The sequence below is a fragment of the Balaenoptera physalus genome (assembly GCF_965194825.1).
Source record: "Balaenoptera physalus genome assembly, chromosome: 2".
NCBI lineage: Eukaryota > Metazoa > Chordata > Mammalia > Artiodactyla > Balaenopteridae > Balaenoptera > Balaenoptera physalus.
In genome coordinates, this window is record NC_138883.1 from 173,935,276 (window position 1) to 173,960,512 (window position 25,237).

General features: G+C 35.9%; 2 long non-coding RNA genes and 1 pseudogene across 3 annotated transcripts in view; 2 read left to right on the plus strand and 1 right to left on the minus strand.

Annotated features, from left to right (window-relative positions):
* LOC309656462 overlaps positions 1-25,237 on the plus strand; it is a 1,106,578-nt gene that overhangs the window by 767,128 nt on the left and 314,213 nt on the right. The window lies entirely within an intron of this gene.
* LOC309656440 (small nuclear ribonucleoprotein Sm D1 pseudogene) overlaps positions 1-25,237 on the plus strand; it is a 436,073-nt pseudogene that overhangs the window by 371,589 nt on the left and 39,247 nt on the right. The window lies entirely within an intron of this gene.
* Positions 11,684-19,792, minus strand: LOC309656475. Its single transcript, XR_014261394.1, has 2 exons — positions 17,193-19,792; positions 11,684-17,147 (listed from the first exon to the last, which is right to left on the minus strand). It is a non-coding gene; the product is annotated as an uncharacterized lncRNA (long non-coding RNA).

The following is a 25,237-nucleotide window of genomic DNA, read 5'->3' on the forward strand; positions in this document are numbered from 1 at the left end:
GATATTTTTGTAGATCAGATCCTGGGAGCAGAATGACCTCCTGAATGTTTCAATTTTTGGACAACTCTTTGACAGAGCCAGTAAGTCTTAGTATCATACTTTATTTAGATTGGGAAATTGATTGACATTATTTATCACAATGTGGAAATCAGTTTGGGAGCATTTCCAAACGACACTCAGGAGAATCAAAATGATCTTTTCTCTTTTGGGGCCTGAAGGGAGAGTTCAAACCTACCACCTCTTACGTAACTACCGCCCAGGCACCTTGTGGGAAGTGAAGGTGGTGAACTATTTTGATACAAAGAGAACTTAGGATGGGAAGTTTATGCCTTCTAGAATTGTTTTACCAAGTAAGACTGTTTCTTTTTTTCCTCTTTAATCTCAAAGTAAATGTCTCCGGGGTAAGTGATGTAGAGTAATAGCAAAGAGGAATCAGCCAGAGAGAGAATATCAGAGAGACAGACAGAATTCACAGAATTAACTGGGAGCACAGAGGCCTGAAACACCTGTACATCAAAAGAAAAACAAACGTATGTTTATTGGTAGAAAGATGTTAGCCTCTCTGACAGAGGGTGCTACTCACTGGTCTATTAACTGTGATGTCTGGCTGTGCATTTTGCTAATGTCTTTTAAACCTACTTTGTGTTTTTGAGTCTGTTCTTTATAAAACCATCAAAATAAAGGCACCTGATCTAAACAAATGAAAGCCACAGCTCATATTTGGGAGGGAGCCCATGGGTTTCTCTATGAGCAAACATTCTACATCAAGAAAATTCTGTTTCCAAAGGCCAGAAAGGACATGCATATTTATGTGGCATGCATTCATGTGTGTCTATAAATACCATAAATATATTTTATAGGAGGACAGGGATTATTTTCCATATAGTATTTTCCATTTTAGTAACTTTCACTTTTACTAGTTGAATATTCATTGTGCTTCCTTTATTGGGGTTGCAGTCAGCTAAAAACACATCTCTATCATTTGCTGACATGAAGCTAGAGGGGCCTCAACAAGTCATCAGAGCTATTCCTTTCCTAGTTATTCTTTTTGAATTAATATCATCCATGTTGAGCCTTAGGTGGACTTCTCAGAATTCTAATCTACACAGAGACAGGGACTGGTTGTAGGTTATACTTCTAAATAGGGACTTCCCTTGTGGCGCAGTGGTTAAGAATCTGCCTGCCAATGCAGGGGACACAGGTTGGACCCCTGGTCCGGGAAGATCCCACATGCCGCGGAGTAACTAAGCCCGTGCGCCACAACTACTGAGCCCATGTGACACAACTACTGAGCCTGTGCTCTAGAGCCCACGTGCCACAACTACTGAAGCCCGCGCGCCTAGAGCCCGTGCTCTGCAACAAGAGAAGCCACCGCAATGAGAAGCCTGCGCACTGCAACGAAGAGTAGTCCCTGCTCGCCGCAACTAGAGAAATCCTGTGCGCAGCAATGAAGAAAAAACATAGCTAAAAAAATTAAATAAATAAATTAATTAATTAATTAATAAAAATTAAAAAAAAGAAAACTAGACCTAGGCACATCATGCTGTAGATAGCTATATACTCCCTACATGTTTAGGCAAAATGCTCTACGTCTACCAGAAGGAAGGGAGGAAAGAAGGAAGGGAAGGGAAGGGAATCTTAAAAGCAGCTGGAAGATCTGTGACAAAGGAGCAAAGGCAATGCAATTGAGGAAAGATAGTTTTTTCAACAAATGGTACAGGAACAAGGGCATACATATGCAAAAAAATGAAACTAGACACAGTCCTTCCACCCGTCACAAAAATTAACTCAAATGGATCATAGACCTAAATATAAAATACAAAACCACAACACTCTTAGAACAAAACATAGGAGAAAATCTAGATGACCTTGGGTATGGAGAGGAATTTTTGGATATAACACCACAGGCACAATCCATGAAAGAAACAAACTGGAGTTAAAAGCTCATGCTCTGCAAAAGACTCTGTCAAGAGACTGAGAAGTTAAGCCAAAGACTAGGAGAAGATATCGGCAAAAGACACATCTGATAAAGGACTATTATCCAAAAAATACATATAACTTTTAAAAGCGAACCATAAGAAAATGAACAACCTGATTTAAAAATGTGGCAAAGACCTGAATGGACACTTCGCCAAAGAAGATATACAGGTGACAATAAGCATATAAAGAGATGCTCCACATCATGTCATTAGACAATTTCAAATTAAAACAACAGTGAGATACCACTACACAACTACTAGAATGGCCAAAATCCAACACTCTGACAACTCAAAAGCTGGCAAGGATGTGGATCAACAGGAACTCTCATTCATTGCTGGTGGGAATGCAAAATGGTGCAGCCACTTTGGAAGATGGTTTGGCAATTTCTTACAAAATTAACCATGATAATGGTAGATAACTACCTGCATGCAACCACATGAATAAATCTCGCTGACATGAATGAAAGTAAGATAGAGTTTTGGTGCATGATTTAGTTTATAGCAAGTTCAAAAACAGGAAATATAAATCTGTAACGATGGAAATGATAATAGTGGTTACTTTGGGGGCTGGAATGTCTGGGAGGAAACACAGAGACACTCTGGATTGAGGCAAATGTTCTAGATCTTGATCTGGGTAACAGTTACATCTTGTAAAATTTTATCAGGCTGCACACAAAATTTGTACACTTTTCTACACTTATATTAGGGGCATGTGGGTGAAAACCTGAAAGCTCCCAGGGCTATACAAATTTCGGGTTAATAGTAATACTGTTTGGTACTTGCACACATCCAAGTAATCTTAAATTCAGGAAAATCAAAAGATTGTACAGGAAAAAATATGAAATGTATCAGTTGTTAATGACAATTACATAGTCACAGTAACTTTTTAAAAATCCTAAATATTGATTTAAGCAAAAGGGAAGTGTTTGTGCATCTGTTTGGAGCACGTGTGTGTGTGTATCTGTCTTTTAATGCAGGCTAAAAGCAATACAGGTGACATTTATAAATGCAGAGTTAAACACCAGAAGAGCTAAAAGAGTTTTAATTTCTGCTTCCCTGAGAGTGGAGAAAGATGTGATAGAGCAGGAATCGACAAACATTTACTGGAAAGGGCTACATACCAAATAGTTTAGCCTATGCCGGCCGTATGGTCTCTCATGCAACTACTCACCTCTGTCCTTATAGTGTGAAAGCTGCCACAGACAGTATAGAAACATATGGGCGTGGATGCTGTGTCCCAATACAACATTTTTTGGGGAACAAAAACAACTGGTGGGGGACTTCCCTGGTGGTCCAGTGGCTAAGACTCTGCACTCCCAATGCAGGGGGCCCGGGTTCGATCCCTGGTCAGGGAACTAGATCCCACATGCTGCAGCTAAGAGTTCACGTGCCGCAACTAAAGATCCCGCATGCCACAACTAAAAGATTCCCAAATGCCGCAACTAAAAGACCCCGCATGCCACAACAAAGATCCCGTGTGCTGAAACTAAGACCTGACGTAGCCAAATAAACCAATAAACAAAAAAAACAAAAAAAAAAACCCCACAACTGGTGGGGTGTAATTTGCTGACCCCTTGGAGAAGACTGATTTTCATTATAACCATAATATTATTAACTTTTTTTAATAAAGAAAATTTATTTGGTCAGTCACTTAATATTTATTTGATAATATTTATTGGATCTTACTATATGCCAGACATGCTTCTAGGTTCTAGGGATACAGATGGGACCAAAACTGACAAAAATCTGTCTTCGTGGAGTTACATTCCAGAATCTTATTATCATAAAATTAACTGTACAGAAAGACTAGGTAATAGTTAGATAACCTAAAATGGATATATTTAAGGATATACTTAAGTAGATTAACTGTAGCCTGACCATCACTTAACTTTTAAGTTGTATGTTCCCGCAAGAACAATAAAATAATTTCAAAAAAATCATACTATCATTAGGAGTTTTTTTTATAGCATTTATAGTGGTAGTCTGCAAATGCTTTTCTCCTGTATTACTTCAAAATATTTTGAAAACCTATGTACTCTTCGCATATTTTTAAATAGTCATCTAAGAATCTTGATCCTAAGTTTCAAATGGTGAAAATTCAGGTGTGTTATAAATATTGTCATTTAAAAATAAAACTAGTATTATTTTTTAAATGTAGCCAATAGAAGACACACAAATGGCCAACAGGCATATGAAAAGATGCTCAAGGCCACTAATCAGGGAAAGCAAATCAAAACAACAATGAAACATCACTTCATACTTGTTAGGGTGGCTATTATAGAAAACAAGGGCAACTCTTGTTAGTGAGGATGTGGAGAAATTGAAACCCTTGTACTATGTTAGTGTCATGCAAAATGATGCAGCTGCTATGGAAAACTGTGTGGAGATTCCTCAAAAAATTAAAATAGATCCACCATGTGATCCAGCAATCCATCTTCTGTGTATTTATCCAAAGAAAACAAAAGCTCTAGTTCAAAAAGATATCTGCATCTCCACGTTTGCTGAGGTATCATTTTCAACAGCCAAGATAGGGAAACAACCTAAGTGTCTGTCAGAATAGTATTCAGCCCCCAAAATGAAGAAAATCCTGCTCTATGCAACAGTAAGGATGAACCTGGAAGACATAACAATGATAAGCCAGACAAAGAAAAACAAATGCTGCATAACCTCATATGTGCAGTCTACAAACGTTGAACTCATAAAAGCAGTGGTGGGGGTGAGGGGAAAAGTGGGGTTGTCCATCAATCAATATAAATTTTCAGTTTTGCAACATGAGTAGGTTCTAATCTATACAACACTGCGCTTATGACCAGCAATACTGTGTGTACACTTAAAACTCTGTGAAGAAGGAAGATGTCATGTGACATGTTGTTACCACAATAAAATAAAAATACTTATATCTAATACACTCCAAATGCCATAATAATTTAATACCCACAATTTCTATGAAAAAAAAATCATGAAAAGGCTCTTCTTTATTAGGAATACTTATAATAGTCCATCTTCTCATTGAAATTCTATGTTATTTCCCCTTCTCTACATTTTCATCCTCTGACAATATACTTTCATTCTTGAGTCTTTGAATGATTTTATAAAACATAGGTCTGTCACAAAAAGATGTATATAAATTAAAATTTTATGTTGGTTAAATTCTCTCTAACTATAATGCTCTAAACGATTTTGTGGATTGAATTATTATTACACTTATTAGTAATACATTAACACAATACAATAAATACATTACACACTTGGAGATTTGTTTTTTAAAAAGAGTAATGTTTAATTGGAAATGAATCTCATAATGAGTTAACTAGGGCTGTTTTACTTCAATCAGTTCATGTATTCACGGATGAATATTATTTATTGCTAGAATGAGAAGGGACACAATGTAAATTCTATTTAAGTCACTGTGAATATTGTTGTAAAGCCTGAGAGACCTTGTTCATCGAAATAAGGAGATGGGAATGAAAGGAATTTGATACTAATGGTACTCAATTCTTCTTGAAGTATAAGCCAAATATCATATAGTGATGTATCACCCAGATTATTCTTAATGATGTGTGAGCTGACCATTTGAATAGGTCCTCCTTCAAATGTTTTGAAAGAAAAGAATTGGAAATGACCTGATTTGCAACAGCATTTGTTACTCAGTCAATAAAATCTTTCAATTTCTCAACTTCTGGGAAGTAAACCAAAAGCCTTCACTAAGATTTATCAAACGTGTGTTAATTATCTCTGCTTGAAGCATTTTGCATAATCTGATTCAGAAAGAGTTGGAAAAAAAATCTAAAAATTGATTGTTCCAATACAATTTTGCTATAATAATAATTTTTATTAAATGCTTTTATTTCATCATATATTTAAAAAACTTTATCAATCCAAATATTGGAGATGCAGATTTAGGTCCTTCAATTTGTGGGAAATAGTTTATATATAATCTAATAAGCCAGCTCAATTCTCTCTTGACAACAATCAGTCCAATCCAAATTTCAGAAAAAGCCTAAATTCATTTTTTATTCAGATATAGTCTTAATATTCACATTATTAAACTTAAAATTTGCTAATGTAACTAACTTATCTGCATATTTATAAAGATAAGAAAAGTTATTTCTCATTTCTTAGCCTGTTATAATCCAATATATTGTCTAGTTAAGATTATAATTTATTTACAAAGTAACATATGGTATGCCTTCAGTAAATTTTGCTTAGCATGTGAGAAAAATTAAAATCACATTCTAAAGCTCTGAGATAACAACATTAATATCCTGAAACATCATAATTGTCCTTTTTCTATATATTTAATGAAAGAAAAAAACTACTGCTAAAAAATTAATTATTGATTGAACACTTAAAATATAATTGTACTTTTTGTGATGAAGTAGATTATATTAAACATTCTGTAAAATGAATTAAGTTGATGATAGATTACACTTATCAAGAGAATAATTGTACTGTAGTACAACTTTTTGTATGGTACAATTTTTTTCTCTAATTTTTTGGTATTGTACAATTCTTTATCTGGTTTGGTAAAGTACGTTTTAAATTTCTTTTTGAATAACATACATGGATTCTAATGAAAGCATGTAAAATTTTATCCATAGGTTTTATTCAGTGTACACTGAAAATTTTGGTAGTCCCTGAAAATAGTCAAGTAACTTTTAAGGGTATCAGCCTCCCTGAGCTTCTTCAGATATTTAAAGGTTAATTTCTTTCCTGCTAATACCAAGACATAGAAATGGAAACTGAAAACAGCTTTTAAAAATTGCTTATGTTTAAATATGTGAAAAACAAGTCATTCTTAATGTTCATTATTTCTTATTGGTAATACTTTTTCTAATTTTTTTTTTTTTTTTGACTTAGCATTTGCCTCTTCCTTAAGCAAATATCCTGTGAAGGAAAGAAGCTGAACCGTACATTACCCTGAAACTAACACAAAACTGTAAATCAATTAGACTTCGATACAAATAAAAATAATAAAATTTAAAAATTAAATACAGATGTAGATCCTCTGGAAATATAATTAAAATTTGATTTAATAACTATATAAAATATATTTTGTACCCAAAATTAACAGCCTCATGGAAAAATGTGTGAAACATTGATAATGTATTAACCTAAAAGAAATACACTGATAAATTTTGAAGAGCAAATATAAGTTTACATTGTTGAACCACTATATAATAGAACAGAACCTCCATACTGTCCTCCATAGTGGCGGTATCAATTGACGTTCCCACCAGCAGTGCAAGAAGGTTCCCTTTTCTCCACACTCGTAAATGTCCCTGAGCTTTATCAGAGATAATAAGTGTGTGATTTGTGACTGCTAACTTCCAAGGATTCTGTTGGAATATATATATAGTATCACACAAAATGGTTTCACTTCCCTAAAAAATCCCTTTGTACTCCGCCTATTCATCATTCCCTCACTCCCGCTAAAATTACTTTTTCTTAAAAATGCTGCTACCGGGCTTCCCTGGTGGCGCAGTGGTTGAGAATCTGCCTGCTAATGCAGGGGACACGGGTTCGAGCCCTGGTCTGGGAAGATCCCACATGCCACGGAGCAACTAGGCCCGTGAGCCACAACTACTGAGCCTGCGCGTCTGGAGCCTGTGCTCCGCAACAAGAGAGGCCACGATAGTGAGAGGCCTGCGCACCGCGATGAAGCGTGGCCCCCACTTGCCGCAACTAGAGAAAGCCCTCGCACAGAAACGAAGACCCAACATAGTAATCAATCAATCAATAAATTAAAAAAAAATGCTGCTACCAACATATGTACATGTATAACTGATTCACTTTGTTATAAAGCAGAAACTAACACACCATTGTAAAGCAATTACACTCCAATAAAGATTTAAAAAAAAAAAATGCTACCAAAACCAAAATTGCCCTCTGTGGTCATCAGTAGGAAATTGTCATATATAATATGACAAGTGGGGAATACATATATGATATGATGTATTGGTAAAGTCGCACCACATGCCACACGTTTTAAAATCAAATTAATTTCAGTTAGGTAACATCTCAGGAGTTTTTGTTTCACCTGCAATCCTTTAGCTATGTATTTTTATTTCAGGTTTTTCAATCATTCTGTATACTGCTGATTCTTACACAAATGATAACTTTTTAAACCTGTAGAGACAGACTCAGCCATGCCTGTGTTTTTACAAACATTCTCTCTGTGATGCAGAGAGCATAGTTTTGTTTATGCTGACAGCTGTGTGTGAATATTTTTACTATTTTGAGAAGTGAACAGGTTGAAGTTTTGGGTGTGCAGGCAAGTCAGTACATTGTTATTGGCACGGTAGCACTTCCTTGTAGATTAATAATAGATTTTCTTTTTAATTCAAACTTTTTTCAGGGCTACTACAAGATCACGAAATGTATAATAATCATGCATAAGTTCCAAAATTTTTCACTAAATGCAATCATGAAAAATCTTTAAAATCTAATTAACGAAGTGATTAGTCATATTGGCAGACAGCATTAAGGGTGGGATGATGCAGGAAATAATATTTGAGCCAGAATTCTATTCCCAACTTTCTTTTTGTTATAAGCCAGACATCGTTAGGGGCTGCTGTTAATTCTTTCAAGTGATTAGTACATCAGAATGACAGATAACATGTAATTCAATGAATATTATTAATTGGATATTGTATCTTAAATTTCAAAGTTATACCATGAAAACAATTCAACTAGCTCTACTAGTCACGGGACTGATTTTATTTAACTTAAAGACTTTAATTTTTCAGAGCAGCTTTAGGATTACAGAAAAATTGCACAGAAAATACAAAGAGATCCGATATGCACACTTTGTCCTCTCACCTCACCTCCAGATACTGTTTTCCCTCTGATCAGTGTCTTGCATTAGCGTGGCACATTTGTTACAATTAATAAACTAAATTTGATACATTGTTAGTTTTAACTATGGTTCACTCTTTGTGTTGCACAGCTCTAAGGGTCTTGACAAATGCCTATCATATATCCACCATCACAGTATCATACAGAATAGTTTCACTGCCCTAAAAATGCCCCTTGCTCCACCTCTTCATCAATACTCCCTCTCCCTGAATGTCTGGCAACCAGAGATCTTTTTACCCTCTTGATAGTTTTGCATTTTCAAGAATGTCATAGAGTTGATCACACCCTAGCAACTGATTGATACCAGTTGATTTCACTTAGCCTTTCATACCAGCTGATTTCACTTAACAATATACATTTAAATTTCCTCCACGTCTTCTTGTGGCTTACTTGTTCACTTGTTTTCACGTGATTATTAATATAGTTTGATTAATATCTACGTTATTTGCAACTTTTCTATTTATTGCCTTTGTTCATTGTTTATATTTTTATCTTCTACTCTTTTCTGCCTTCTTTGTTTTTAATTCGGCATTTTATATGATTCCATTTCCTTTCTTCTCTTAGCATATCAATTATACTTCTTTAAACAAATTTTAGCTGTTGCCCTAAATCTGCAATATACATTTAGAACTAATTTAAGTACACTTTCAAATAACACTATTAATAGAGTATTCCTAATTCCTCTCTCCTGTCCTTTATTCCATTGCTGTCATTTATTGCACGTATTTATAAGTTATAATCATTAAATACATCATTGCTACTACTATTTTGAACAAACTGCTATCTGGTTAGATCAATTAAAAATTATAAAAATTTAAAAAATTTATCTTCATTTATTCTTTCTCTAATGCACTTCCTTTCTTTATGTACATCTGAGTTTCTGATTTGTATTATATTTTTTCTCAGTGAAGAATTTCATTTAACATTTCTTGCAAGGCAAGTCTATTGGTGATGAATTCCCTCCACTTTTATTTGTATGAAAAAGTATTTTTTTTCTCCTTCACTTTTAAATGAAGGATAATTTCACTGAATACATACTTCTAGGCCAGTGGGTTTTCTTTCTTTCAACATTTAATATTTAACTCCACTATTTCTTACTTTCTAGATTTCTGAAGAAAAGTCTGATGTAATTTTTAATTCTTGTTCCTCTATATTTAAGGTTTCTTTTCCCCCTCTAGCTTCTTTCAAAATTGTCTCTTTGGCTTTGATCATCTGCAGTTTGACTATCGTATGACTACATGGAGATTAGGTATTTTTCCTAATTGGTGTTTTCTGAGCTTCTTATATCTGTGGTTTGGTGATGTCTGTCCTTAATTTGGGGAAATTATTAGCCATTATTCCTTCAAGTATTTCTTCTCTTTCTTTATTTCTTCTGGTAATCCCCTTACATATATATTGCTGTTTTTGCAAGTGTCCCACAGTTCCTAGATATTCTGTTCCTCTTTTTCTCTTCATCTTTCAGTGTGGGAAGTTAACTGTTGACATATTTTCAAGCCCATTGACTCTTTCCTCAGCCATGTCCAGTCTACTGATGAGCACATGAAGACATTCTTTACTTCTGTTACTGTGTTTTTGATTTCTAGCATTGTTTTTTTTTCATAATTGCGTGAAAGTTTTTAATTTTATTTATTTATTTATTTATTTATGTCTGTGTTGGGTCTTCGTTTCTGTGCGAGGGCTTTCTCCAGTTGTGGCAAGCGGGGGTCACTATTCATCGCGGTGCGCGGGCCTTTCACTATCGCGGCCCCCCCTGTTGGGAGCACAGGCTCCAGATGTGCAGGCTCAGTAGTTGTGGCTCACGGGCCCAGTTGCTCCGCGGCATGTGGGATCCTCCCAGACCAGGGCCCGAACCCGTGTCCCCCGCATTAGCAGGCAGACTCCCAACCACTGCACCACCAGGGAAGCCCTAGCATTGTTTTTTGATTCTTTTTTTTTAGAGTATCCATATCTCTGCTGAATTTACTTATCTGTTTTTGGATGTTATCCACTTTTTCCATTATACTCCTTAGCATAGTAATTATAATTATTTAAAATTCCTGTTCTGATAATTCCAAAACCTCTGCCATATCTGTGTCTAGTTGCGATGCTTACTTTGTTTCTATCAAATATGTTTTTGCCTTTTATTTTACATTGTAATTTTTTGTTTTAAGCTTGATGTGATGTATTGGATAAAAGGAACTGAGGAAAAAAGACCTTTAGGGTGAGGTTTTATGTTTATCTGGCCAGGAATTAGATTGTATTTAGTGCTTGTAACAGTTGCAGGTGTCAGAAGCTACGATTTCCTTTCGTGTCCTTCATTTTGTCTCCCTTACTGTCTTTGGTTCTCCCTATAGACTCCTTCTTAAATAGAATCTGAGTCTTTCTGTTGTAATCCCCTACTATAATACAGGAGCCCTGGTGATGGGGTAGTAAGATGTGGGAAGAGAAGCACTCTAAAATCTTATGATTAGGCATCAGGCTTTTAGTGAGCCTGTGCCCCTTGGCTGTGACCTTGGCAAGTATTCACAATACTTCTTCAGCTCTCCCCCAGTGCTCACTTTAGGTCACACAGGGGGCTGAAGTTGGGCATTTTCCTTCCCCCACCTATCCCACACTCAACATCCAGCAATGAAAAATTCCTATTTAAGTTTTCCTACCACTTGTTGGCTCCTGGCAAAGCTGTGATTCTCAGTATTTGCCCATTTCTCCAGGGTTCAGGGCAGCCATCTGCCCTGTGACCTCAACTCTCTGATGGACCTAAGAAGCCCTGTTGATTTTAAGTTTGTTCAGCTTTGTTTAGTTTGTTCAGAAGAGGAGTAATGGCTTCCAACCTCTTTATATGTCAGACTGGAAGCCAGGAGTTGATTTTGTTGTTGGTGGTGGTTTTTTTTTTACATTGGTCATGGTGTTGTTATAGAATAACATTGATAAAAAAGACAGTAGTTGTTTCCTTGAGTCTCATCAAATTTCTGCACCTTGGGGGTCATCATGGATTAAGGGTCCCAAACTTTTCCAGGCCTAGAAGTTTTCTACTATTAGTTCATTAAGTGATGATCAGTTTGGGGAGAACAGAATCACATTAACACAACGCAGAAGAGACTGATGTATAAAAAAGAAAGCTGACATAAAATAATCAGTAGTAATGTAGTCGTCAGAATAGCCATGTATTTAGAGTATGTGACCTAGATGGGTAGGGTAACATGGGAAAATCAAACATAAATTAGGATGATGAGCAAAGAAGTAAAGAAGAGAAAACCATATACTCATTCTTATGAAATATTTCCATCAAACAACTGCAGCCTTCATGAATTACCTATGCTTTTCTGAGGTTGTTTCTGTTCAGAGATAATGTGAACCATCCATTTTGGGTCATTTATACCAGAGTGCTACTTCACACTCCCCTATTAGTGCTTTTGACATATCACTTTAACATTTTCCAAGCTTTGGCTTTCTTTTTCTATGTTCCATGCAGACCACTACCCATCTGCTGTGGCAACATCCGTTTAGACACAATTAACTAAACAGTAGTTTATCTTATATTCTTCCTAATCATCGTTAGAGAGGCCATATGTCTTAAGGTAAGATTTGGGATTCCTCTCTTTTGTCTTGACCACATGAATTGATGATTATTGATCAAGTGACCAGTATTTGCCAGATGCTGAGCAAGTAGCAAAAGATGAGGTGATAAGACAGACCCATCATTGTCCGGACAGAGCCTCTTCTCTACAAACCATTCCTTTAAGATGCTTAATACATCCATTTTCTGCTGCCTCTTATCAACTTCCATTTTAAAAAGGTGACTTCTTTCCATGGGTATTAAAATTATGAAAATAGATGCTAGGCTTCCTAAGCACTTCATGGAGGATCAATTCATTAAATTATATTCTTTTTGCTAAGAAATGAAATTGTACAGTTCCAATTTGGTAAAATGGGGATACTCCCAAATCAGAGTTTGATGTCTTGTTTCCCAAAAATGCAGGGGCTCTCATATCTTTTCTCTTCAATTATTAACTAATGAGTTATCTTGAAATCCAGACTATACTGTCCATGAAGTGCCCCCAAATAGAAACATACCAAAGCCCCAGTAAATCACTGATTCAAGAGTCAGAGAAATCTACTCCATCCTCAACTACGTAAATGGCATTAGTAACATTATTTGCTATAATTCGTTTCAATTTCTCTACCAGGAATCCTGACATTAAGAACAGTAAGTAAAGGGTGTTATGGTCTTCACTTGATAGACACTAAATATTAGAGGTTCTATAAATAGTGCCTAGTCCTGCTAATCAATCTCTTACTTTCTTTAAAATTGAGATAACTGCTTACTGATGCAATATCCTTCTTTCTTTTTATACAAGAAAGGTTTAGAGTATATAGGATTCAGTAAATTTCCATAAATACTAGAATTTGTCTAATAGAAATAAGTGCTTACATAGGACTCACTTACGAGAATATAATTTTCATATACTTTCATTCGGCTGCGCTTAAGCTTATTTTTAGGCAGTGAGTCATTTTGACTTGAAATGTTGCTGTATGCCCCAGGAGGAAATGGTTGCCAAACTCCAGCAAAAGACAGGCAAACAGCACCTCATTCACTCACTTAAACACAGGGCAATCAGTGTACAAATGCCAACCAGACTGGAGTCTTTAACCCAGCTTGCAATTTTTGATGTGGTTAAGAGCAAAAATGTCTGATATGATTTTAAAGGGCAATGAGGGAGGAAACAAAGGCTGTGATCGTGTCTGTGATATAGTTCTCTCAATGAAAAAAACGGAATAGTCCAATGGAACTTTCTGCAATGATGGAAAAGTTTTGTATGTGTGCTGTTGAATATGATAGCCACTTGACACATGTGGCTAGGAAGGATTTGTAATGTGGCTGGTGCAACTGAGGAATTTAATTTTTAATGTCATTCAATTTTAATTAATTTGAATTTAAATAACTTCTTATTGTTAGTAGCTGCAGTATTGAACAGATTCAGAGAGAAATCATCACACATAATGGGATCAGAAGTGTGGAGAATAATTACATAGAATGAGAAATTAGATTTAAGAGATTCTTGGATTTAGTAAAAATGGATATGTATCTCAGAGTCAGATAAGGTGGGTTCAAATCTCAGTTCTACTACTTACTGATTTTGTGAATCTCATCAGTCTATTATGTCTCCCTCAGCCTCAGTGTCATACTTTATAAAACAAGTTAATAAATACAGTAGTGGACCTAGAGATGATCATACTAAGTGAAGTAAGCCAGGCAGAGAAAGACAAATATCATATGATATCACTTATATGTGGAATCTATTAAAAAAAATGATAAAAATGAACTTATTTACAAAACAGAAGGATATTCACAGACATAGAAAACAAACTTATGGTTATCAAAGGGGAGTGGGGAAGGGACAAATTAAGAGTTTGGGATTAAAATATACACACTACTGTATATAAAGCAGATAACCAACAAGGACCTACTGTAGAGCACAGGGAACTATACTCAATATCTTGTAATAACCTATAATGGAAGAGAATGTAAAAAAAGAATATATATATGCATAACTGAATCACTTCACTGTACACCTGAAACTAACACAACATTATAAATCAACTATATTTCAATAAAAATTTTTTAAAAATACAGTAGTGCTCAATAAATTACCATTCAGGAAAATGTAGCATTGTCAAAATATTTTACTCTTACTGAAAGAAAAGAAATGGGTAAATAGTTGACACATGAAGTTTCTAAAGACACTCTGAAGAGAACTTTATTGTTAATAATGATATAGCTACACAACTTTTACTGAGTTCTTAGAATGTTCCAGCTACATGTATTATCTTGTTTTACCCTCACAACAACTGTGTGAAATAGGTATTATTATTATAGCTCTATTTTAACATGAGGATATTCAGACTGAGACATTAATTAACATCCTCAAAGGCATATTAAGTAGTAGAAACAAAATCTGAATTCAGGTCTCCTCAGTTCCCAAGAAAGTGCTCTTTGGCATGTATTTTACTGACTCCATACATCTAGGTAGTAGAAATTGTCATACCCATTTCTGAAAATAAGGTGTACCAGATGTTCTGATAATCCCTCCCACTAAAAAAAATCTAGCAATGGAAAAAATACAACAAAACTCCTACTAAATACATGCCTGAGCCTGCACAAATGTACGAGAAATCCCCAAAGATTAAAATTAAAGAAGGACCTAAAAACATAGTTGGCAAGTGAAGAAGTAGCCCAATGGTTTCTTAAATATGACAAGTATAAGTAACCAAAGAAAATGGACTTCATGAAAATTAAAATCTTTCTATTTTCAAAGGACACTAAAGGGGAAGGGAAAAGACAACCCACATAATGGGAGAAAATATTTGCAAATTATATATCCGACAAGGGCTTGTCTTAAAACTCAGCAATAAAAAGACAATTTTATTTAAAAAACGAGCCAAAGATTTGAATAGACATTTCTCCAAAGATGACATACAAATGGCCAATAAGCATATGAAAAGATGCTCAACATCACTAGTCACTGGAAAATGAAAATCAAAACCACAACGAGACACCATTTCATACTCACTGAAGTGGCAATAATAAAAAAGACAAATAACAGAAACTGTATGCAAGGATGTGGAGAGATTTATACTTACTACATTGCTGGTGGGAATGTAAAATGGCACAACTACTTTGTAGAACAGTTTGGTGTTTCTTTAAAATGTTAAAGATAGAGTTATCATATGACCCAGCAATGTCAATGTCAACCCTAGATACAGACCAAAGAGAAATGCAAAAAAAAAAAAAAAAAAAGTCCACACAAAAAATTGTACATGAATATGCAGAGCAACATTATTAATAATAGTCTAAAAGTGGAAGCAACTCAAATGACCATGAGCTGATGAATGAATAAACGGTATGTGGTGTAGCCACACAAGGAAATATTAATCAGCCATAAAAAAGGAACGCAGTACTGATACATGCTACAACAGGGATGAATCTCAAAAACACTATGCTAAGTGAAAAGAGCCAGACACAAAGCCTCCAACTGTGTAATTCATTTTATATGATATGTGTAGAAATGGCAAATCCACAGAGACAGACGGCAGATTAGTGGTTGTCAGCAGCTGAGGGAAGAGGGCATGGGTTTCTTCTTAGGGTGATTAACATGTCCTGGAATCATATGGTGGTTATAGTTTCACAGCCTTATGAATATACTAAACTCCACTGAATTTTATGCTGTAGAAAGATGAATTCTAAGGTATGTAAATTTTATCTCTATAAAAGAAAAAGTGAATGCCACCCTAAAGACATTTGCTTACTAAGATTTTAACAGTTGAGAAGGAATAAGAGACAAAACCTTGAGAAAATAGAACTGAGATCTTCACATAAAGCTTGGGACACCAAAAGCTACACTTTAATCAAAGAGGGGGTTATATAATACCTAGCTACTGGCATTACTTGGGTGGCCTGGAGTAGATAAAACCAAGAAATTAATTTTGGATTATGGTGCCATGGAAGTCTAACAGAAGGACACATATAATCTCTCAAAAAGAAAGCATCCAGATGCCAGGCCCCTCCATATGTTCAAAGATTGAGATAAGCCAAATTTAAACTCCCAATCTAAAATGACTAAATACTGAAAGAAGTTAATGATGTTGACCAAAAATCTGCAGGAATAACAAAAAGTCATAATTTGAACCCCAGGGATGTCAGGTACTAGAATTGCCAGAGCCAGGAATAATAATAATTACTATAAGTTTAAAGAAAAAAGAGGTAATCCAAAATTTGTACAAGGATCAAGAACAATAAAATGTGACCAACAGTGTGAAAGAAACATTATAAATTGAACTTCTAGAAAAATGTATATATATACACACACATACATATACACATACACACGCAGGGCAACCACAAAAGACTGAAGCAGTGACTGATATTAACAATATTTTGAATGAAAATAACTTTGAATTTGAATTCTATTCCATTCTCAAAGATCAATCATATGATAAGACACAAAGCAAGCCTTAGAAATTTAAGAAGACTGAAATAATACCAAGTATCTTTTCTGACCACAGAGGTATGAAACTAGAAATCAACAGCATGCAGAGAGTTCAAAAATCTACAAATATGTGAAAACGAAGAAACACATTCCTGAACAAACAGTGGGTCAAGGAAGAAATTAAAAGGGAAATCAAAGAATATCTCAAAACAAATGACAATGGAAACATAACATACCAAAACCTATGGGATGCTGCAAAAGCAGTTGGAGAAGGAAGTTTAGAGTGATAATTGTACATAATAAGAAACTAGAAAGATTGCAAATAAGCAACCTAACTTTACACCTCAAGGAACTAGGAAAAGAAGAACAAATTAAGAAAAAGAAGAACAAATTAAGAAAAAGAAAAACAAATTAAGAAAAAGAAGAACAAAGTCAGCAGAAGGAACAAAATAATAAAGATCAGAGTAGAAATAAATGAAATAGAGACCAGAAAAATAGGAAAGGTCAATGAAACCAAGAGCTGTTTTTTTGAAAAGATAAAAAATATTGACAAACCTTTAGAAAGACTAAGAAAAAAAAGAGAAGACAAATAAAATCAGGTATGAAAAAAGAGAAATTACAACTGACACTACAGAAATACAAAGAATCATAAGAGATTGCTATGCACAATTATACAACAGCAAATTAGATAAACTAGAAGTAGATAAGTTCCTAGAATCATAGAAACTACCAAGACAGAACCAGGAAGAAACAGCAAGTCCAAACAGATCAATGATGAGTAAGGACATGGAATTGGTAATCAAAAATCCCCCAACATAGAAAACCCAAGGGCCAAAAGGCTTCACTAGTGAGTTCGATTAAACATTTAAAGAAGATGTAATGTCAATGCTTCTCAATCTCTTCCAAAAAAAATGAAGAGGAGGAAACACTTCCAAACTCATTCTATGAGGCCAGTATTACTCTGATATCAAATCCAGATAAAGACAATACTAGAAAAGAAAACTATAAACAAATATCCCTGATGAACAGAGATGTAAAAATTCTCAACAAAATATTAGCAAACTAAAATGAAGAACTCATTAAAAGGGGGATTTGTCCCTGGGATGCAGGGATGATTCAACATATACAAATCAATAACTGTAATATACACATGAATAGAATGAAAGGTAACAAATACACGATCGTCTCAATAAATGCAGAAAAAGCATTCAACAAAATACATTATCTTTTCATGATAAGAACCCTCAGTAATTTGGATACAGAAGAACATACCCTCACATATTAAAGGCCGTATATGACAAACACACAGCTAACGTGATACTCAATGGAGAAAAATGGATAGCTTTTCCTTTAAGATCAGGAACAAGACAAGGGTACCCACACTAACAGCTCTTATTTAACATAGTACTGAAAGTCCTAGCTAAAACAATCAAAACAAATAGAAGTCATCCAAATAAAAAAAAATAAGTAAATTTGTGGTTATTTGCAAATGACGTAATCTTAGGTATCAAAAATCCCAAAGACTCAAATAAAAAACTGTTGGTTCTAATCAGTGAATTCAGTAAAGCTGCAGGGTATAAAAATCAGTACATAGAAATCAGTAACATTTCTATACACTAAGAATGAAATATCTCAAAAATAAAACTACCTCATTCGGGACTTCCCTGGTGGTGCAGTGGTTAAGAATCCACCTGCCAGTGCAGCGGACATGGGTTCGAGCCCTGGTCTGGGAAGATCCCACATGCCACGAAGCAACCAGGCCCGTGAGCCACAACTACTGAGCCTGAGCTCTAGAGCCCGTGAGCCACAACTACTGAAGCCCGTGCCCCTAGAGTCCGTGCTCCACAACAAGAGAAGCCACCGCAATGAGGAGCCCGCGCACTGCATCGAACACCCAACTCAACCAAAAATAAATAAATAAATTTATAAAAAAACAAAAAACAAAAATACTACCTCATTCACAATCACATCGAAAACAGTAAAAAGGAATAAATTTATCCAAGGAAGTGAAAGATCTGTACAATATAAAGTACAAGACTTTGTTGAAAGAAATAAAAAAAGATACAAACAAAGGGAAGCACATTTTATGTTTATGGATTGTTAAAAGGTCCATGCTACCCAACGCAATTCACAGACTCAGTGAAATCTCTATCAAAATTCCAGTGCATTCTTCACAGAAATAGAAAAAAAAAAAATCCTACAATTTTTTATGGAAACATAAAAGACCCGAAATAGCCAAAGCAATCATGAGGAAGAACAAAACCAGAGGCTTTTCTAAAAATGGTCCTAGGCGTGCGGGCTTTAGTAGTTGTGGCACGCAGGCTCAGTAGTTGTGGCTCGCCGGCTCTAGAGTGCAGGCTCCGTAGTTGTGGCGCACAGGCTTAGCTGCTGTGCGGCATGCGAGATCTTCCCATACCAGGGCTCGAACCCGTGTGCCCTGCATTGGCAGACGGATTCTTAACCACTGTGCCACCAGGGAAGCCCAAGAGTAGATCTTAATTATTCCCACCACTAGAAGAAATGATAATTCTATGATGCAATAGAGGTGTTAGCTAATGCTACAATGGCAATCGCACGGCAATATAAATGTGTCAAGTAAGTAAAAAAAAAAAAAAAAAGAATTCTGTTCCAGCTAAACTATCAACCCAGAGCAATGCTGAATAAAGATATTTCAGGCAGACAAAAGCAGACTCACTACCAATAAACCTTATTTAATGGAACTGCTAAAGTATGTACCTCAAAAATTCCAGAAGCAAGATCTGAAATGCAAAAAAGAATGCCCAGAAAGAGCAAAGAAGTAGCTAAACATTTAGGTAAATGAAAATAAAGCTATGCACTGCTGGCTTTGCAGTTACGTGGGTTGGTAGTTAGGGATTCAGATGAGATTTTCCTGAGCTGTCCACAGTGCTAAATTCTGCCCTCAATACTGTTATAACTAGAACAGCCTGAGTGTTTTTAGCCGTGTGTGTGTGTGTGTGTGTGTGTGTGTGTGTGTGCGTGTGCGTGCGTGCGTGCTTTCAAAGGGCTCATAAATGCCTGGCAATGTTTTCATTTAATTCACTGGTTTCTTGTTGTTCCTTTGCCAGAAACTTGCAGTGAGTTCATCTAGTTCGGAATAGTCAGCACCTGTTCTGCTTTACACACAAATTCTATCTACCGGGTGGTACAACCAGTAACAGATATTTCTAGGCCTAAGAAAATCATATGATCCTAGATTTACAAATGAGAATTCACAATTAGTTATTTAGGTTTCAGAGAGAATTGGAAACAAAGATTGTGTTCAAACCTAAAGCCTCTTTTGACTGAGGGATAGTCACTTCATTTTTAATATTAACTGATAATTATCACAAGCCTATTGGTTTTAAAACAGTTAAATCCTAAACTTGCTATATAAGTCACCGAATTAACTTATTCTTTTCTTTCAATCCAGATTCTGTAATTTTTTATGTTCAATGATTTATTGATAAAGCGAAAAGACTAAGAAAATAATTTTGACTATTGGATGGGAAAAGCAGGTTTCAGAATCCATAGAGCTCATGATAAAGTAGATTCTAAGGTGAATTAAGTTTTCTTTTAACTACAGTTACTGCTCATACAATGGCGATCCGTGTTCAACCAGTGGGTTGTGATCTTCAAGGCAGACAGGTACGAAACAAATGATCAACCCAAGTAGAATTATCTTCTAAAAAAATAAGTATGGAAGAAAGGGATATGTTCTAACGGCTTTTCTAGTTCTGTGATAAAATTTTAGGTATAAAAGAAAATCAGAAATTTCATAAATTCTGCTATTGGAAAGACCACCTGACAGTCATCAGCCAATCAATCAGTCAGTACATAAGTAACTAAATAAAAAAGAGATAGATGAAGTTGACTCTTCCAAATAACCAAGCTCATCTGGAAGAATTTGCCTTCTTAATAAGCTCAGGCTGGGCTTCCCTGGTAGTGCAGTGGTTCCATGCCTGGTCTGAGAAGATCCCACATGCCGCAGAGCAACTAAGCCCATGCGCCACAACTACTGAGCTTGCGCTCTAGAGCTCGCAAGCCACAGCTACTGAAGCCCACACACCTAGAGCCCGTGCTCCGCAACAAGAGAAGCCACCGCAGTGAGAAGCCTGTGCTCACCGCAACAGAGTAGCGCATGCTCGCTGCAACTAGAGAAAGCCCACGTGCAGCAACGAAGAACCGACGCAGCCAAAAATAATAAATAAAAATAAATAAATTAAAAAGAAAACAACTCAGGCTTCTTCACTGCCTTCATGTGCAGGGCATTCAGAACACGTGCCAAACATTTATTTTTATTAGCCCTTCATTTGTTTAATTTCTTTTGACAGTTGTGGTTTTTTACAGCATACATGATATGACTAATTTATGTTTTCCTAATTGGACAGCTAAATATTCTTGTATATATTAATTTTGCACAGTGCCTAGATGTTTCCAGAGAACTCTAATAAACTAATTAAATAAACCAACACACAATCCAATTTATGATTCATCCATCATTCGTCTGCCACTGATTCCAATATCCCCTCGCCTCCCTGGTGTTCATGAATCAGCAAATATATTAGGAGAAAAACAACGCTATAATAATGCTTTGTATTAGATTTCCTGTACTGGCTGATAATTAATATTAGCAGATTATAATTCCATTAAAGAAATAGCTGTACGATATCCAACGTTGGGCTCAACACTTTTCGTGTTCTGAGGCAGACCAGCATGAGAATTACCAACTTAGGATAATGAAGTTTGTCAGTTTCACCCCCGCCCCCTATCTAATTATGGACAGGTGTCTTCAGTGTTCAGTGAAGAGAAGAAAAGGAGATCCTGTAACTCTTCTCATTTTTTGTGATTAGACAGTGAGTTTGAAGAGTGAAGATCGGTGTTTAGCCTTTCAGTTGCCTGGCAGCATAGGCATTTGCTTTCATTAATGCTTCCGTTGACATAACCCATCTCTTGCAACAGACAACCATTTATTCCTCTTACCAGAATATTAGTGTAAAATTCTGCAATATTTTGAAAATCTCCTTTGGAAATGTTTTACAGACAAGTAGATTATATGAGTGTCAGGGAGTGTATGAAATAAATTTATCTGGAAGTTTAACAATGTCTTAAATATTTGTTGTTGTTAACAAAGCCCTAAATATGGTAATCTGCTCAAAGTGCTTAAAGACTCCCCAGTTTAACTTTCTAGTCAACTGCGTTCCAAGGAGTTAGGCTAAAAATAGAGAACTAGAAATCCTGGTGATGATTATCTAAAATATAATCCCTAAGGATTAGAGAAAATGTAAAATTACCTGGAAAAAATTATAAAATAGATAAAATTTGCTTGCTCTACTTTGGTTTAAGTATTTCTTTACCCCTGAACTTCCCTGGCCAAACTAAATTACAAATTTAACAGTCTCTGCTATAGAACAATCAGAAAGCCTCAGGGAAGCCTATATATTGCCATCTGCTGGTTGGTTTGCAGAGGTTTCATGATCTGTCTCTTTGAAGGTCACGTTCAAAATATAAAGCTCCACAAATAAACTTAATATTGGAAGGTGAGAAATGACCCATTTTGTTTGTGTTTTTTAAATTTAGATTTCCAAACCACAGCTTGAAAATCGGAGGTATTTAGCTGTGTCACAGATATGGTGGTTTTGCTGAGTGCCTTGTTAATCTCACCTCGTTGATTACAGCTCTTCATTTTCCTTCAAGTCGCTATGTATTTGAGCAGCCAGACCAAGAGTGAACAGAGACCAGGGACAGGGGAAAAAAAGAACTGCTGGCTAGCACCTGTAGGGAGTGACACCACTTATGAGACACATGTCTTGAGGCATTTCAAATTATTCTTGGCAGGTGTAACCTGAACAGGTCCTCAGCCAATGCCAGGGTGTCTGGCCATTATAATTAAAGTTACATTATAAAAACCTCCTGCTGTTTCCTTCTTCTGAAAAATGCTGACGGAGACGTCCTCCGACAACTATGACAGTGTTTCCAACACCTCTACATTTGCTATTCTTGTGGGCGCAAACAGCATCCACCTTTACATTAGTTACCACGCGAATTAGAGATGTGACCAGCATAACTGTACATGAGACAGGGCAGTGTGCCTTTGCGTCAGAGAGCGGCCTCTTCCCAGAGCAACAAGGAAAAGAAAGGCCATTTGATTTTTTAAAACTCAAAAGGGAAAACGTTTTTCTGAGCTAGGAATAAACTCAAACTATAATATCACAAGAAAGGATAAGGCATAAAGAAGGTTGGTAAAGCTTAGGGGTATGAGACTTCAGTGTGATACCAAAAGAAGTATAAAATAACTAATGTTATTTTATTTCATTTCATGGAAATTTTAAGAATTTAGTAGAGAGCTATGTGTCTGGAGTCGTTAAATACCTGGAAATAGACGGATAAATTACCTGACTTCTTTAAGTCTCACAGTCGTATAACTGTAAATGAAAACGCATGCAATAATACTTCAGCACTTTATATCTAAACTTAGTACTCATAAGAACTAAAAACAGTGACAAAAGGTAGCAGCTGCTTTATGGATCAAAATACTAGCTTTCCCCATGACTAGAAGACAGTATTAGATACTTAAATAGTACAGATGAATTACTTAAGACACAAGAAATAGGAAATATTATAACTTGCAATAAGACAGGAAAGAACATTGAGAATTTGCTCTTGAAATTCTGTCTACCTTCCTCAGTCTTGAAGTGCCAGCTTTTCCAACTTTTCGTGAGACTGGCTGCAGACTTGTTTTGGCTATGGACTTGCAAAATGTTGCCATAAAGTGAATAGTCTTAAATTGTTAAACGTAAGCTAGTTCCCATCAGATTAAGTTGCTTTAAATAAAAAAGTTTTCTTTTTCTCTTAAATTTACTTATTTTATTTATTTTATTTTTGGCTGCATTGGGTCTTCATTGCTGCTCACGGGCTTTCTCTAGTTGTCTAGTTGTGGCAAGTGGAGGCTACTCTTGGTTGCGGTGCACGGGCTTCTCATTGCAGTGGCTTCTCTTGTTGCGGAGCACGGGCTCTAGGCATGCAGGCTCAGTAGTTGTGGCGCACGGGCTCAGTAGCTCCATGGCATGTGGGGTTTTCCTGGACCAGGGCTCAAACCCGTGTCCCCTGCATTGGCAGGCAGATTCTTAACCACTGCGCCACCAGGGAAGCCCAAAAGTTTTCATATTAATAATTTAAAAACTACATCATTCTTCATCCTTATATGTGCTCACGAAACTCTTGTCAGTGGTCATTCATTATTTCCCACCAAAATGTTTATTGAGTACCTACTCTGTGCCAGAGATGGATCAAGGTTCTGGATATTGAAAGATGAATAAGTAAGACACATTTTCACCCCTTATGAAAATTCTAGTGGGGAAGTCAGATAATGAAGAATTAAACAGATTGATGAATAACTAAATGAGAGATGTAAAGATGAACAAACGTATGAAAAAAAGAGATACTGAGCAGAGCTAAAGTAGGATGTTACCACTTAAAAGTGTGTGTACATAATCCCATAACAAAAAAAGCAATATAGCCTTGTGGAAAAACACCGTAGATACACATATGTGCTTGAGTTTAAAGGCAATGGTCTTTGACATTTAGCCTCTGGGTATAAACTTCTTTTTTCATAAATTTAAGATAATTTTTGCTCATACTTCATGACCAAAATTCTGTAATGGGAATATTCAGTTTCATGACAAGGAGAAAAGGCTTAGCGTCCTGGAAGTTACCTACTTTTACACTACAGAATTTTGACACTGTCCCACCACTATATCTGGGTCCCTCTGTTTGACTTAGAGGCCCTTGACCACACTGAGGTCTTCAAGAACTATGTATCCTAACTATGTGTGTGAAGGGAAGGCTAAAATTCTAGACATGATTGGAGAAATTATATATAAAAACAAGACGATATGAAAAAAGGACAGAAAATACCAGGTATTTGTAAGGCTATGAAGCAACTGGAACGTCATATTCTATTAGTAGGAGTGTAAACTGGCATGATCAGATTGGAAGGCTACTGGCAGAATCTACTGAAGCTTTGTGCACGTGCCCCCATGAGACACCACTTTGACTTCTAGCAAAATACCCAACAGAGAAAAGTATGTATTTTTGTTCAACAAAAGACATGAATTGGAATTTTCATAGCAGCCTGATTTTCTAATAGCCAAACACTATAAACCACTCAAATGTCCATCAGCAGTTGAATGGGTACATTGTGGTATATTCACAAGATGCGACACTACACAACAATGAGAATGAATACACTACAGCTATAAATGACAATATAGAGAAGTTGCACCAGATGTAATATTGAGCAAAACAAACCAGGCACAAAAGAGTAAGTATGATATGATTCTGTATATACAGGAAGCAGAAAAGCAAGAAGCAATCATTACTGGCAATAGAAGACAGAAATTCATTTGGGGTTTTGGGGAATGGAGGGGAGGAAGC